Consider the following 15,097-nt stretch of genomic DNA (forward strand, 5'->3'; position numbering starts at 1 on the left):
CACTGTTGGAAATAATCATTGCTTGGCTCTCTGTTGTGCGAAAGTTACTTGCCACTTCTCTGCCCATGGCTAAATGTTATCTGGGTCTTGCTGTGTGCAGGCACAGACTGCTTCATTTGTAAGGAGCTACAAATGGAGTCAGCAAGCATCTGCATTTCTGATCCTATGATAGAAAGCAGGTCATCGATGAAGTAGCTGAAAATTGGTTTGCCTGGAGCCCCATCCTGTTGAACTCCTGAAGTAATGTCCTGGGTTGGAATGGTTGATCCCCAACAACCAAAGCCATCTTCCTTTGTACAAGGTATGAGTCCAACAAGTGGGGCATTTTTCTTTTGATGTGTATTGACTTCTATTTTAGAAGGGTTCCTTAATGTTACACTTGAGCAAATACTGCCTTGGTGTTAGTCACTCTCATCTCCTTTGGAATTTAGCGCTTTGTTCCATGTTTGGACCAAGACTATGATGAAGCAAAATCCAGCTTGGGTGTCAGTGAGGAGGTTAGTTCCTCACTGACACCCAGTGTTGAGAGCACTGTTCAGGACAGCTTCTATCATTTTGCTGATGATTGAAAGGAGACAGATGATTGAAATATGCCGGATTGGATTTGTCCTCCTTTTTGAAACAAGACTACTTGGGTAATTTTCCATATCTTACGGTAGATGCCAGTGTAACTTCACTACAACAGCTTGGCTAAAGGTGCAGCTTGTTCTAGAGTATAGATCTTCAGTTCTACAGCTGGGATGTTGGCTGGTAACATAGTATTTGCTGCATCAGTGCACTCAGTGTTTCTCAGTATCACATGGAGTGAATCAAATTGGTTGAAGATGGTGAGGTGCTCAGGAGGAAGCTAAAGTGGATCACCTATTCAGCACTAATGGCTAAATATTGTTGCAAATATTTCACTCACATGTCAGGTCCCACCATCACTGAGGATGCAGATGTTCTTGGCACCTCCTCTTCCCGTTAACTGTTTAACTATACAACACCGTTCATGATTAGATGTGGTAGTGCTGCAGAACTTTGATCTGATCCTTTGGGAGTGAGATTGCTTAGCTCTGTCTATTGCATGCTGTTTTTGGTGTTTGGTATGCATGCAATTCTTTGTTACAACTTCTCTAGGTTGGAATCTCATCAATTTAGGTATGCCTGGTGCTGCTCCCAGCATGCCCCTCCACGTCCTTCATTGAACCTGGGTTGATCCAGTGATGATAGTAATGGTAGAGTGAAGAACATGATGTGCAATAATACTACAGCTAGTCTGCTGCTGGTCCACAGTGCTTCATGGATGGCCAATTTTGAGTGAGCTGCCAGATCTCCTCTGTGTCGATCGCATTTAGCACATTTGTAGTACCACACAACATGATGGGTGGTCAGTCAACTTCTCAAAACGCCCTATTTGTTTGGCTCAGATGCCAACTGGAACATTTGTCAGCCAATCAATTAGGAAAGTATTCAGGATTAAAATGGCCATGTTTAGACATGAAAACTCATTGATATGCTTTGACACATTGGAGAAGCAACTTCATTCTTTCCAATAGAGAGAAGTAAATATGAGTCAGAGACTTGTCTCAGGTAATTTACATTATTTTATAATTAATTTGGTTAACTAAAATATATTTAACTGACATTTTCTCAATATTTTAAGTGTTTTATTATTAGAAATGTTTGCACTTTGATTTTTTACTTGTTTTTTTGAATATTTTTGGAATATTTTTATATTCATAAATGTTCAAACCATATGACAAATTTGTGGCTAGTTAGGCCCAGTTTGCCTGCCTGTCAGAGTTTTTCTGTGGGTGGGTATTGTTCAGTACCTACCTCATGATACTACTTATGACCAGAAGACAACTCTGCACCCTGCAGCACCTTGGCAACCTTACAAACCCTAACTTCCCCTGTCATACCCCATCTTCCCTCCCTACTCTAATCACCATCTGTTCCACTCCTCCCATCACCAACCACCCCTTCCAATTTCCCAATTCTTATTTACCAGACCTTGCAAACTTGGCTTCACAATCAGTCTTCCTGTACAACAGTGCTCAAGCCAGTCAACCAAACTGAACGTGGGAGGAGAGTGAAAATTAAAGAAAAAAAACTGCAGATGCTGGAAATCTAAAGTAAAAACAGAAAATACTGAAACTACTCAGCAGGTCACGCCACATCCGTGGGAAGAGAAACAGAGTCAATGCTTCAGGTTGAAGACTCCGTGTCAGAACTAAAGAGGAGACGAAAGAAGCTCATTCAGCTACAGGGAGGGCGGGAGAGGGGGAGGTCTCTAACAGGTAGAACCGAGGTGACCACGGCAGTAACATATGAGCAAGATTATCTGGTCAATGAGTGAATGGGGGCAGTTGGAGAGCGAGAACATAGACAAAAGAACATGACAAAAGAATGTAGCAACTGTGAAATATAGAGCAGGAAGACATGCCCAGCAGGTCAAGCTGGGCAGGTCCTCCATTCCCAGAGAGAAAAAAAGAAAAGAAAAAAGGGGGTCAAAAGCAAACAAGCCGGGCCAATCTCACAGACGGACGACAGATAAAGACAGAAAAATCAAGTTTCTTGAAATTGTAGAATGCAATATTGAGTCCAAAAAGCTGCAATGTGCCCAGATCAGGTGCTATTCTTCAACCTTGCATTGGACCTCACTGTAACAGTGCAGGAGACCATAGACCAATAGATCAGGGTGGGATTGGGATGGGTAATTAAACTGACAGACAATAGGAAGCTTATGCTCACTCCTGAGGACTGAATGCAAGTGTTTCGCAAAGCAATGTTTTTCCTAATGTAGAGGAGACCGCATGATGAGCACCAAATGCAGTACACTAGGTTGGAAGAAGCGCACTGCTTCACCTAGAAGGACTGTTCCATGGGGATGGTAAATGTGGAAGGAACTCCACTAAAAGGACAGCATTTAAGCACACTAAACATCTTTTTACTGGGTTTGCCGCCTCACCTCAAGCCCCACTCCAGCACAGAACTCAGCTTCAGGTTAAGTTCCAAAGTGTCTCCAGGAATTTGTGATCTCTGGCTCATATGTGCCGCTTCTGACCCTGCAATCTCTTTTGATCAATGAACATAATTCGTGTAATGTAATTGTCATAACCAATTAAATTATTATTTATCATTTCCTATTTTAATAAGTGTGTAACTTTTCTTACTGTATTTAACACACTAATGGCATGATATCAGGTTGATATTAAACAAAGAACCTGGCAGAAAATTCAGAATTTCAGAATTAATGTTTCATATTTATTTGCAACTCAACATCTATGACTTAACATCAGATGTGATCATAGTGTTCTGGGGTGTTCAAGATTCACCTCTAACATTTGTTAAGCTCAATATTTTTGGACCTTGCCACAAGACCCCAACCTAACACCTGTAGCCTCATTTTCATATTACCACCATTTAGTCAATGTGCTTTTCAGTCAAGTTTCCTGTTCATGTGAATCTATGCCACCTTGAATAACCTATAACCTGATCAAAGAGCTGTCACTATACTCGGCTCTGGAGGCTGGAGGTTTGAGAGGTTCTATCAGAGTAGCCTAAGCATGTGCTAGCCATACACTTAGTAGTTAGTGCACTTTATAGCGATGTTGCACCAATGGTGAAGGGGAAATATGTAAAATGGTGGATGGATGCCAAGCAACTGGACTACTTTGCCTCAGATAGCTGGCACTGCACTCATCCAGGGAAGGGGAGAGTATTCCATCACAATCCTGACCCATGCCCTGTATACGGTAGAAAGGCTTAGGGACACAGGAGGCGAGTCACTCACCACAGGATACCCAGCACTGAGACCTGAAGTCCTCTTTGAAGGTTCTTTTTGATTTTGCCTGTTAAAGCCTTTTTAATGTCCTTTTCTTTGACATTGTGAGAATGGAACTTCATTTTGAATTCCTTCTACTATCTCAGACGCCTGACAACTTTTGCACAGTAGTCTCTTCCCAATAGTAACATATCACCTTTGTTATTATAATGACAAAGATGAAAAGCAGCAATGCTTAGAAATGAAGAAGTCCATTACTATTGTTTGTCACTCTTTCTCAAGTAAGGCCATGGCATCTAGTCAACAGTGTTACAATGTGTATGGAGATAGCTGATTAGACCAATCTGGGCTCAAAAGTTCCTTTCACACAGCTTGCAGACGAGTAGGGATGCTGCAGCATCAATAGTTCTTGATTTTTGAGATTCTCTTTTCCTCTTTGCTTCCTTCATTCTAGCTCCCTCATATGAGCGAGCACCACTGCTTATGCAGGTATGCCAAACGGGACAAGCCAGTGCTTGATGTGTTCAGTGGTATGTGTCAATGTTGAAGCTCTTCAGGAATGTTCCAAGAGAGTCTTTGAATCTCCTTTTCAGTCCACCACATGATAATTTTCCCTCAGTCAGGTCTCCATAAAGTAGCTGCTTTGGTATTCTGTGATCAAACATTCTTCTGACATGTCCTGCCCACCTGATCTGTGATTCTTTTAACAATGTGTAAATGTTGAGGTGGTTTTGGGATAGAATCTGGAACCTGGTCTTGCCACGATGTGGAGTATTCTGCTTCATCACTAACTGTAGATGTTCTATTTAGGACAGATTTGAAATGCTCAGCCCATCTCTTTAAGATCTGTTTCGTTTCAGTGATGAGTGTCAGTCTGTCTGCCTTTAGTAGAGGTGAACCACCAGCTGCTTGAGGACCATATTTTAGAGCAGCGTAGAAATGTTTTGAGTCTTTTTGATCAGAATAGCTCCATATTTCATCTACTCTGTCACGGAGCCAGAACCCTGAATCTTGCAGAGCTATTTTTGGACCCTTTTGTGAATGTTGGAAAAGGCATACTTTGTTTGATGTCTTTAATTATGTCTATGAGTTTTTGTGTGTGCTTAATTGCCATTTTAGTATTAAATAACACATTAAAAATCTTTAATCATTCACTTCAACTGTAAATGTCCCTGAACATCAGAGATATCGCATTAAACTCCTTGACTGCATTGACAGAATGCCAGCTGCTGCCAAAGTTCCAAGGGCAGCACCCCCTCAGCACTTTGTCTGAGGCCTCAGTTGTCACTGAGGCCTCAATGCTCTGCCTGAAGGCATGAAAGGGGATCGGCCCTCTGCATCTGGACCGAGTGAGTCGGGGCCACAGATGGCAAGTCTGGATGAGCAGGCCTTGTCCAACTAGAACCAGCCCAGTACTTCTCTTCACCCAGTCAATCAGTGTGAATGAAAGGGCAAATGTTCTCCTTCTTCACTTCTTAAATACTGCTATATCTTCCACTCTGTGCTGAGCTGAATGCACCTGTAAATTCTTTGAATTAACCCATTTTCATAGCAAGGCCAGCATTTATTGCCCATCTTGAAAAGCTGCAGTGTTTCTGGTGAGAGTACTCCCATATTGTAAATTGTTTGAAACGCAGCAACAATGAAGAAAGAGCCAACTTATATTTCCAAGTCAGAATGTTGAGTGACTTGGAGGGGAACCTGTGGGTGGTGGTGTTCCATGTGCCAGAAATACTTGTCCTTCCTGGTGGCAGAGGCCATTTACTTGGGAGATGTTGTCAGGGTATTCTAAACAGGTAACAGCAGTGTATCATGTAGGTGTTACTCCCAATCATCAACAAAGTGAAAGGAGTCATCGACAGTGCTATTAAGTGCCACTTACTCTCAAAGAACCTGCTCACTGATGCCCTGTTTCACCAGAATCAGTCAGTTTCAAACCTCATCACAGCCTTGGTTCAAACATGAAACAAAGTACCAGATTCCACAAACAAAGTGTGAGTGACTGCCTCTGCCATCAAGGCAACATGGTGTCCCGGTGAAGCTGCAGTCAATGGGAAGCGAGGAGACAATATTGCAAATCCCAAAGTGATTGACAATGCTCCATACCTCATACAAAGGAAGGTGATTGGACAGGTACATGGATAGGAAAGGTTTAAAGAGATATGGGCCAAACGCAGGCAAATGGGACTAGCTTAGATGGGAATCTTGGTCAGTGTGGACCAGTTGGGCCAAAGGGCCTGTTTCCTTACTGTATAACTCTATGACTGTGATTGCTGGAGATTTATCAACACTACCCCGGAAATTGATGCAGGAGACCCTTGCTGTGTCACGGATGCAACGATATTCACAAAATCACAAGACAAAGGAGCAGAAGTAGGCAATTCGGCCCATCGAGTCTGCTCCATGAGCTAAACTAAAACTATTCCTATCTAGCCCCAATTTCCGGCCTTATCCCCATATCCCTTGATACCTTGACTAATTAGATACCTATCTATCTCCTCCTTAAACACCTCCAATGATTGGGCCTCCACAGCTGTATGTGGCAAAGAATTCCATAATTTCACTACCCTCTGGCTAAAGAAATTTCTCCTCATCTCTGTTTTAAACCGGTACCCTCTAATTCTAAGATTGTGCCCTCTAGTCCTGGACTCACCCACCAAGGGAAGCAGCTTGGCCACATCTACTCTGTCCAGTCTTCAGCTGCTTCATCAATGACCTTCCTTCCATTATTAGGTCAGAAGTAGGGAAACTTGCTGCTGATTGCAAAATGTTTAATTCCATTCACAACTCTTCAGCAAGTGAAGCAGCCCATCCCCACCTGCAGCAGTAGGACCTGGACAACACTCAGACATGAGTTGATAAGTGGAATGTCCGATTTATGCCACAAAATGCCAGCCAATCTCCAAGAGAGGTCCAACCAGCTACATTTGCATTCAAAGGCATTACATTGCTGGGTCCCCATAATCAATATCCTGGGGATCACTATTGAATGAATACTCGGCTGGACCAGACACATAAATGTTGCAGATCAGCTATCCTGCACCCTAAAGCTTTTCCATGATCTACAAAGGATAGATCAAGAGCATAAAGAAACAAAAGACTGCAGATGTAGATGCCATATCACTATCTCTTACCTGCATCTACCTATCACCACCTTGTACTCACCCCGCCTCCCCTCTTTTGTCCAGCAATCACTGCTCTGTTTCCACACCCCTATATATTGGGCTTCCCCTTTTCCTATCTTCAGTCCTGAAGAGGGGTCCTGACCTGAAACATTGACTATCTGTTTTTCTCCACAGATGCTGCCTGGCCTGCTAAGTTCCTCCAGCATCTTGATGTTTTTTTCATCTAGATCAAGAGCGTGATGAACACAATTGCAACAACACTTCCTACTATCCAGGACAAAGGACCCCACTTGATTGGCACCCATCCACCACACTTTAAATCTTTAATTTGCACTCTACTAGTGTGTAGTGGCTGCACAGTGTACCAACCACAAAATACAATACAGTCACTCATCTAGACTACTCTGACGGCTCTTCCCAAACCTATGATTTTACCACCAAGAAGCACAAGATCACAAGACAAGGGAGCAGAAGTAGGGCATTTGGCCCATTGAGTCTGCTCCAAAGAAAAGGAGAAAAAGAAAAAAGAAATGAGAAATGGGGGCAGGGGGGATGTCTGCTCCATGAGCAGAAAAAAAAACTATTCTAACCCCACTTTCCGTCCTTATCCCCATATCCCTTGATACCTTGACTAATTAGATATCTATCTATCTCCCCTTTAAACGCCTCCAATGATCTGGCCTCCATTGCTGTACGTGGCAAGGAATTCCATAAATTCACTACCCTCTGGCTAAAGAAATTTCTCCTCATCTCTGTTTTAAACCTGCACCCTCTAATTCTAAGATTGTGCCCTCTGGTCCTGGACTCACCCACCAAGGGAAACAGCTTGGCCACATCTACTCTGTCCAGTCCTTTCAACAATTTAAATGTTTCTATGAGGTCCCCTCTCATTCTTCTGTACTCCAGTGAGTACAGTCCAAGAGTCGACAAACGCTCATCATACGTAAGCCCTTTCATTCCAGGAATCATCCTCGTAAATCTCTTCTGAACCCTCTCCAACATCAGCACATCCTTCCTAAGATATGGGACCCAAAACTGTACACAGTATTCCAAATGAGGCCTCACTAGTGCCCCATAGAGCCTCATCAACACTTCCTTACATATATACACTATACCTCTCGAAATGAATGCCAACATAGCATTCGCTTTCCTTACTGCCGATCTAACATGGTAACACCACCACCAGCAGGTTTACCTCAAAGTCACTAACCATCCTGACTTGGAAATAAGTCACTGATCCTAAAACCTGGAACTCCTTTCCCGACAGCACGGTGGGAGGACCTTCACCAGAGGGGAACTACAGCAGCAGTAGAAGGTGGCTCATCACCACCTTCTCAGAGATAGTTAGGGCTGGGTAATAAATGCTGGCCTTGTGACCAATGCCTGATCCTGAAAAAAATGAATAAATTTTAAAAATCTGATTTCAGAATCAAGTATTAATGTCTTGAAAACTATGCAATGGAAACTGCTCAAAGAGGAAGCCTTGTTAATAAGACCACATATCAAATAACCGCATCTGGCACTTCATTGGTAAGCCAGAGACAAAAATGAACTTCAGGAATGCATTGTAATATCCTTGCATTGGTAAGTGGTTTGCTCTTTCTTTCATGTTGAGTAACCACGTGAACATGTATCAGATCACCACAGATGGAAATTATGGCAACATGATGCACATGTGTCACAGGAGTGTGTCATTCTCACCCCTTCATTGCAAAACTCCCATCCTGTCCGAAAAATGAAAAGCAATTGTGATTCAGATTACTTCAGCTTTGAACAGACTTCTGACATGGGCTGCACTGATTGATGTGTGATAAAAAAATGTAGCCCACATCACAACATTCCTCAGGAAATCCTGATTAGATAACATACATAATATTTGTGGAATTTTTTTGGAAGATGTTTTGAAAATTCCAACAAAGAATTCTTAAAACAATTAAAATGAAAAATGCAAACTTCACAGTGAGCCAGGTATTTAAAGAGGGATTTTTTAGTCCTGAGGAATAAATAGCAATAGAAAAATTAGGCTCAGCACCAAATCCCCCAGTTTCAGTATTGTTTTTGATTTTACAAATTGAATTTTTTTTAGTGATTAATACAGGCCTTTCACCCAAATTTCAGTTTGTAAAATAATTAGGCCTTCATCATGTGAAAGAGGAAAAGATATTTGGTGCAATGTGTTTTGTAAAGACTAACTGCTATTTGTTGATTTATATATATTCATATCATCCAAGACAATGAGTTTGTGATCAATAGATTTTGTCTTTACCTAATATCCCTTTTCCCCTCCCTTCATTAATGGTTAAGTAGTGAATGTAGATACAATGGTATTAGAGAGAGTGGAAGTGGGTCCCAAGACTAGATTTGTTACATACGTTTTACTGGCATCCAGTATACTCCATGTACATTGCCTAATTGCTGTGATGTAGGTGGTTATGATGGCCAAATTGAAAACCCCATGCAGAGACATCTAAGCAAATGATTTTTTTTCTCTGGTGGATCTGGTTGTGAAGAGAATCTTGGGAAGAATGAAATTTTCTTTGGAAATAAATATACATATAATACCCATATAGTTTCTATTTTCACTTATCAATAAGACCTTCATACCTAAGCCTAGGAAATGTGGCTGCAAGACCCAAAGCTAAGGATTCCTGGATGTTGGTAGAATTACTGCTTGAATGTTAGCAGCTACAGTTCACAGAGCTTAACTTCAAATTGCTTGTCCAACTAAAACTAGCCTGTAGCTGAAAATGCATCTGTGGAAAGTTAACATTTCAGGTCAAAGACCGTTTGTGAGAACTGGACTGGTACAGCAAGGACATGGACTTCGTTGAAAGGATTTACAGTTGGAGGTACAGTTGGAGTTGCCCAAGCTCTGGCTGACTCAACAGTTCTGACAAAGGGTCTTTGACCTGAACATTAACTCTGTTTCTCTTGTCACAGATGCTGCCTGACCTTCTGGGTATTTCCAGCAATTCCTGTTTTTTTGTTTTAGATTTCCAGTATCTGCAGTTTTTTTTTTGTTATGGCTGAGAACACTGACCTACAGTGTTATCAGGGAATAGGTGGGAAGAATGAAAGTGTGCAATGATAGATCAACATTCTTCATCCTGCAAATCTCTGTTTAAATTTCAATCTTGTCAATTGAACAAAGTCCTGCCTCAGATTTTGAACTACCAATGCAGGAAAATTGACCAATGCAGGAAAAAGTGCCCAACATTTACCAGCAGGAATGCTACCTTGCAACAAACAATACTCCAAAACCTCAAAACATCTTGCCCAAACAGAATATTTCAAACTGATCATTCAACAAATATTAAGTGTGGTATTGAACCATCCACGGATGGACAGCAGTAAAGCCTCTTAAGCAGCACAACTCAGTAGCATGTATGTCCACCCCATGCTCCCAATAAAAGCAAGGACATATTATACCTTGTTGAAAGGATTTACATTTGGAGGTGCAGTATTGCCCAAGCTCTGGCTGGCTTAACAGTTTGATGTGGTCATCTTCCTGCCTCATTAGCATTGCAAAATTTCTTCACCTATCCTGCCCAAGATTGGATGGGTAGTGGCTGCAACAGTATTGAATGTCATATGGGAAACTCTACCACCACCTTTTCAAGAAAGAGCCATTCCTCTTTCACAGCAGCAGAAGAGCAAATGGGACTTGTTACTGAAATCCTCCCATCAATGCATGCACTTTCACTGAGCAAACATTTAACTGGATTTCCTTTTATGCATCAGAAGCAGGTGTTCAAAGCATACATTAACTGACCTCTGCCTAAACAAGGATACAGTGTGGAAGGATTTATGGTGCTATAATATCTATGAATGATTGTACTTATTGCATCATAGGCACCATTATGTTTTCTTGCAAATTTTCCTCCTTGCTAATTGGCAGGCAGCCTTCCTCACTGCATTGAAAGAGTAATTCAAATTAAGGAGAGGTATTTCCCTCACAAAGATGTGGATCTTGGCACTCTTATATTATTACTTCCAACGTTTGCACAAAGATAATTCAGGCCAAAAGTAATCAATGAGCAGAAGTCTTCTGCCTTGTACCCTCAGGGAGTCAACAATAATATTAAAGACAATCACAATTCTTTGTAATGATTTTTTTTAAAAGGTTCCAGCTGTTGGCAGAATTTCTTCACTATCAACTTCTAAGCTATTATCCGCTTAATAATCATTCACTTCAAAGTCATGCTTAGCTTGTGAATCATATTGAGTTGCTGCTTCAAGCCATTATAGTGTTGTGTGATAATAAGGCAAATCCTTCTATATTTTAAATCATTGAAAATATAAGAGGTAACACAATTATTGGGTTTGTTACAATGAAGCTGACCAAGGCTGACATATGAAAGCTTAGGTTATTTTCCTTGTTCACGTTGACCAATGTTCTCAAAGTTTCCAAGCTTGGAATGGTGAGGCCCAAGACACCAACAACATCTGGTCTCTGGCTCAGTCCTCACTTCCAGAGAGCTGGCAAGCTGGGGAGAACTGCAGGCTGAGAAGTGTGTCTTAAGATCAGGTTGCTGATAATTTTAGTCATAGAGGCATAGAGAAATACAGCACAGAAACAGCACACTGAGTCCACACCAACCATCAACCATCCATTTACATTAATTCTACATTAATCCCACATTTTCACTGACTTTCCAACAGCTCCCAATCAGGAAGGAAGATGAACTGGGGATGGGGTAGGCAACCAGTTTGGGAGAGGGGGCACACCAGTACCCAAGAAGCAGAGGGTGGGAAAGTGAGTAACATTGATCAGGGGACATTGCCTGTGGTCTTTAATGAGGGATTCCAATCCCTCCTCGCTCTAAGTTCCAGTCAAGTATATTTTTAAAATTTACCTTCTTGATTGCAGCTTAACAAAGTTGCTTCAAAGACCCTGGGTAAGATTTTCCTCACATTGAGCCCAGCTGCCTCAGACCAAATCAATTTTCCACTGGGATCTTCAAACAGCTGTTAGCTCCATTATCTGTATGTGTGTAAGCCCTATTGGTGTGGTACTACATGACAGTTCTTTTGGCCTCTAGCAACATGGGGAGCAACATACTGCTGGATTGTAGTCAGCCTGTAGTTCCTGGCCACCACACTGGAGGGTTATTCTGTCATACAAATCTAAAATATGGGTGCTACATAATGCCCATCATTTTGTAATTAATTGGAATGTTATTAGATTCAATCATAAATTTCAAAAGGAAATTGGATAGAACTGCAGGTCTACAGAGAAAGATCTGGTTAATGGAAGTACCTGGACGTTCATCAAGGTTTCCCTTATCATGTTGGTATCTACTCACATTTCTGAAGCAAAACTTACTGAGGAGAAGAGTGCAAAAACAGAATCCTATTTAACTGGGCATGCAAAAAGATGTCACACTCTGCCAAAATCCAGCCCAATATGCAAAGAGCAAAGCTAGGATTTACAGAACTTTGGGAACCTTGTGAGATTCCAGTACAGAAAAATGTATTCCTCTAGCTTAAAAGATAAATCACATGAGCGTTACAGATGGCCATTAGGCTTATATGTGGTTACACCGAAGAATAATCTGTAACAGCATGAAGAGCTTATGAAATAACATTGAACATATTCCTCCTGCGCATATAACTACCTTTCTTCGGAAGTAAACGGTGATCTTATGTAAGTATGGAACTTGTTCACATCCCCACTGCTTGCTGCCAATGTTAGCAGCCCTCTCTTCATCACACACACACACACATTTAGTTGCTATCACTATAACCAGTGATTTCTGTAACTGTAACGGTTGGAACCAATATGTGGATAAGCAGTTAAAATGTCCCAAATTACTTTCCACTGGATAGATGCCATGTGATCCTACTAATGACTTAAATAGGCTCCTGAATGGGTGGCAATGCTCTACATCAGAAGCTGAATGGAGTTTTACTTTAAATATGCAGACCTGGATCCAATTTTGTCATCAGGGTTGGCTATAATTATAGCTTAGTTCTGAGTAGAAAAGTTGCCTTTCCCAGCAGGTTGGAGAGAATTGGGACTTACTGGGAAAACAAAGAGGCCTAGCCAGGTCACTTTTTTACATTCCTTAGATGATTCTGTCTTTGATTATGAAGTGGACGGGAAGTATTATAATGTTATGTAGAAGTTAACTTCTCTCAGTGCATTTTACATTCACCCCTCTTTCAACATCTGCATACCTGAAACATATCAGAATTAAAATCAGCTTCAATGTGACCTTTATTTTTAGTTCTCAGCACATTTGCCCAGTCCTATTTCACAGGTTACAGTGAGCTGTTATATGTGTAAAACTATACTCTATGTTTTACTTACTTCGTGTCATCTTACTACAGTCATAATCTGTGTCCCACTTCAGGCTTCTTGATTTCATCTCTTCCACCATAGCAACTTTGAAACTCATGCCTGATTTTTCAAAGCATACCGCCTTTGCTTGTTGTATCCAATATCCCTGTAATGTTCCACCACAAACTTTATCCCTCACCCTTGGAAAGTAATGTCGAATAAAGTAATTTGAGACATGATATACATAGCATATGAGGATGAAAAATGGCTTTGGACATATGGTTCCTATAGTCCTTCACCCATATTTTCCTCTCATCAGTCCCAGATCTTCTGTAGGCTATTGGTATTGATTATTTACTATATTTAGTAAATAACTCCATTATCATTTTTATCATAAGACTGGCAGGATAGCCAAGGATGAATTAAATGGAACATAGCCTTTTATTGACCAGCAATTTGTATGTTCCTGATAAACAATGGTCTGATTCAATTTACATCAACTGTCATTGTATTTAGTTTCTAGAACATACTGGAACTCCTTTAACATTGACCTAAATACTGGGGACAATGATTTCAAAATATATCTCTCACACCTCTCGTTTGAGGATAAAATTACGTATTCTATCGGTAACAAAGAAATGTGCAACATAAAGTAAAAAAAATTAAGCTATATTTAGACAAGACTGCTGCCAGCTGCACCACCATACACATTTCAGAGAGAAAGAAGATACAGATATGCTGCATTATATTTTTGTCCCAACAGAACGAAAGCAAGAAACAGGATTCCGTGTAATTATTTTGAGGATCTGAAAACAAATAGAAAGTGCTTCTCAAGCAGTATTCATTTTAAAAAATCTGTTTTAATAAGGTTATATATCAGACTGCAGCACCCTTTTACTATAGCTTATGGATTCCCATCTCATCAATTTAATTATTTAAGGAGCTTTGTCTATGTAAATGTCATTGTCCATTAATATCAAACAGCCACTGTAATGAATCATTTACAGAGTTCGAAACAGTGGCAAAAATAGATGAACTAACATTGATGTGAAGGTTAGCTTGGTTCAGCTGAACTGGATATAATCCATTGAAGGTCCAACATCTGTCATGCTTTATCTTCTGCTAGATTGACCTTATAGTGACAAAGACAGTGATATCTATGAAGCTGCCTCTGCTGTGTTGTCTGAGTGAAAGCTGAAACCTAAATTATGCAGCACAAGAAACGTGAGGAAATAAGATTCTTCAAAATGATATGGTAGAAAAGTCGTATTTCATTTTACCATATGAAACAAATAATTTCAATTAATTTTAGACATTCATTAAAAAGAAAACTCCTTTCCATAATAATGACAAACCTCATTTGCCTATATCTATACTTGCCCAAGTCTTTTAAAGATCCTATTACCATTTGATTTTAAACTTAGACCCACCAATAAAACATAACTACTTTTATTAACTATAACCCTGCATTTCCTCCAAATCTTAATAATTAGTTTCTGTTTGAGATGGAAATATTATCATTGTAGACAAAAGAGATTTTACTTCATGAAGATGTCCAGAAAGAATCTTTGAAATTTTCATAGTACAAGCTTGAATCATTTTAACAATAGTCTCTAGAAGTTAGTTTGAAACCTACATATCAATAACATTGTGTGCCAAATTTGTAACAACGATCTAAATTATTTTGACCTTGCATTGTGACACTTTGACAACCTTTGTACAATAAACACTGCCTGAAACACCAGTACCAAGCTACAGAATTAGAATTAAACTAATATTAAAATGCAGATCAGTTACAAGTAATTCATCTTAAGAGAAATTTATTTTAATGGATTGCACTAATTGTAAGAGTAGTGAAAGAAAAAGGATTGAATTGTTTAGCCCAGGCTTTGGCCCCAAGACAATGGCCCTGAATTTTCA

The sequence above is a fragment of the Pristis pectinata genome, chromosome 3 (assembly GCF_009764475.1).
Source record: "Pristis pectinata isolate sPriPec2 chromosome 3, sPriPec2.1.pri, whole genome shotgun sequence".
NCBI lineage: Eukaryota > Metazoa > Chordata > Chondrichthyes > Rhinopristiformes > Pristidae > Pristis > Pristis pectinata.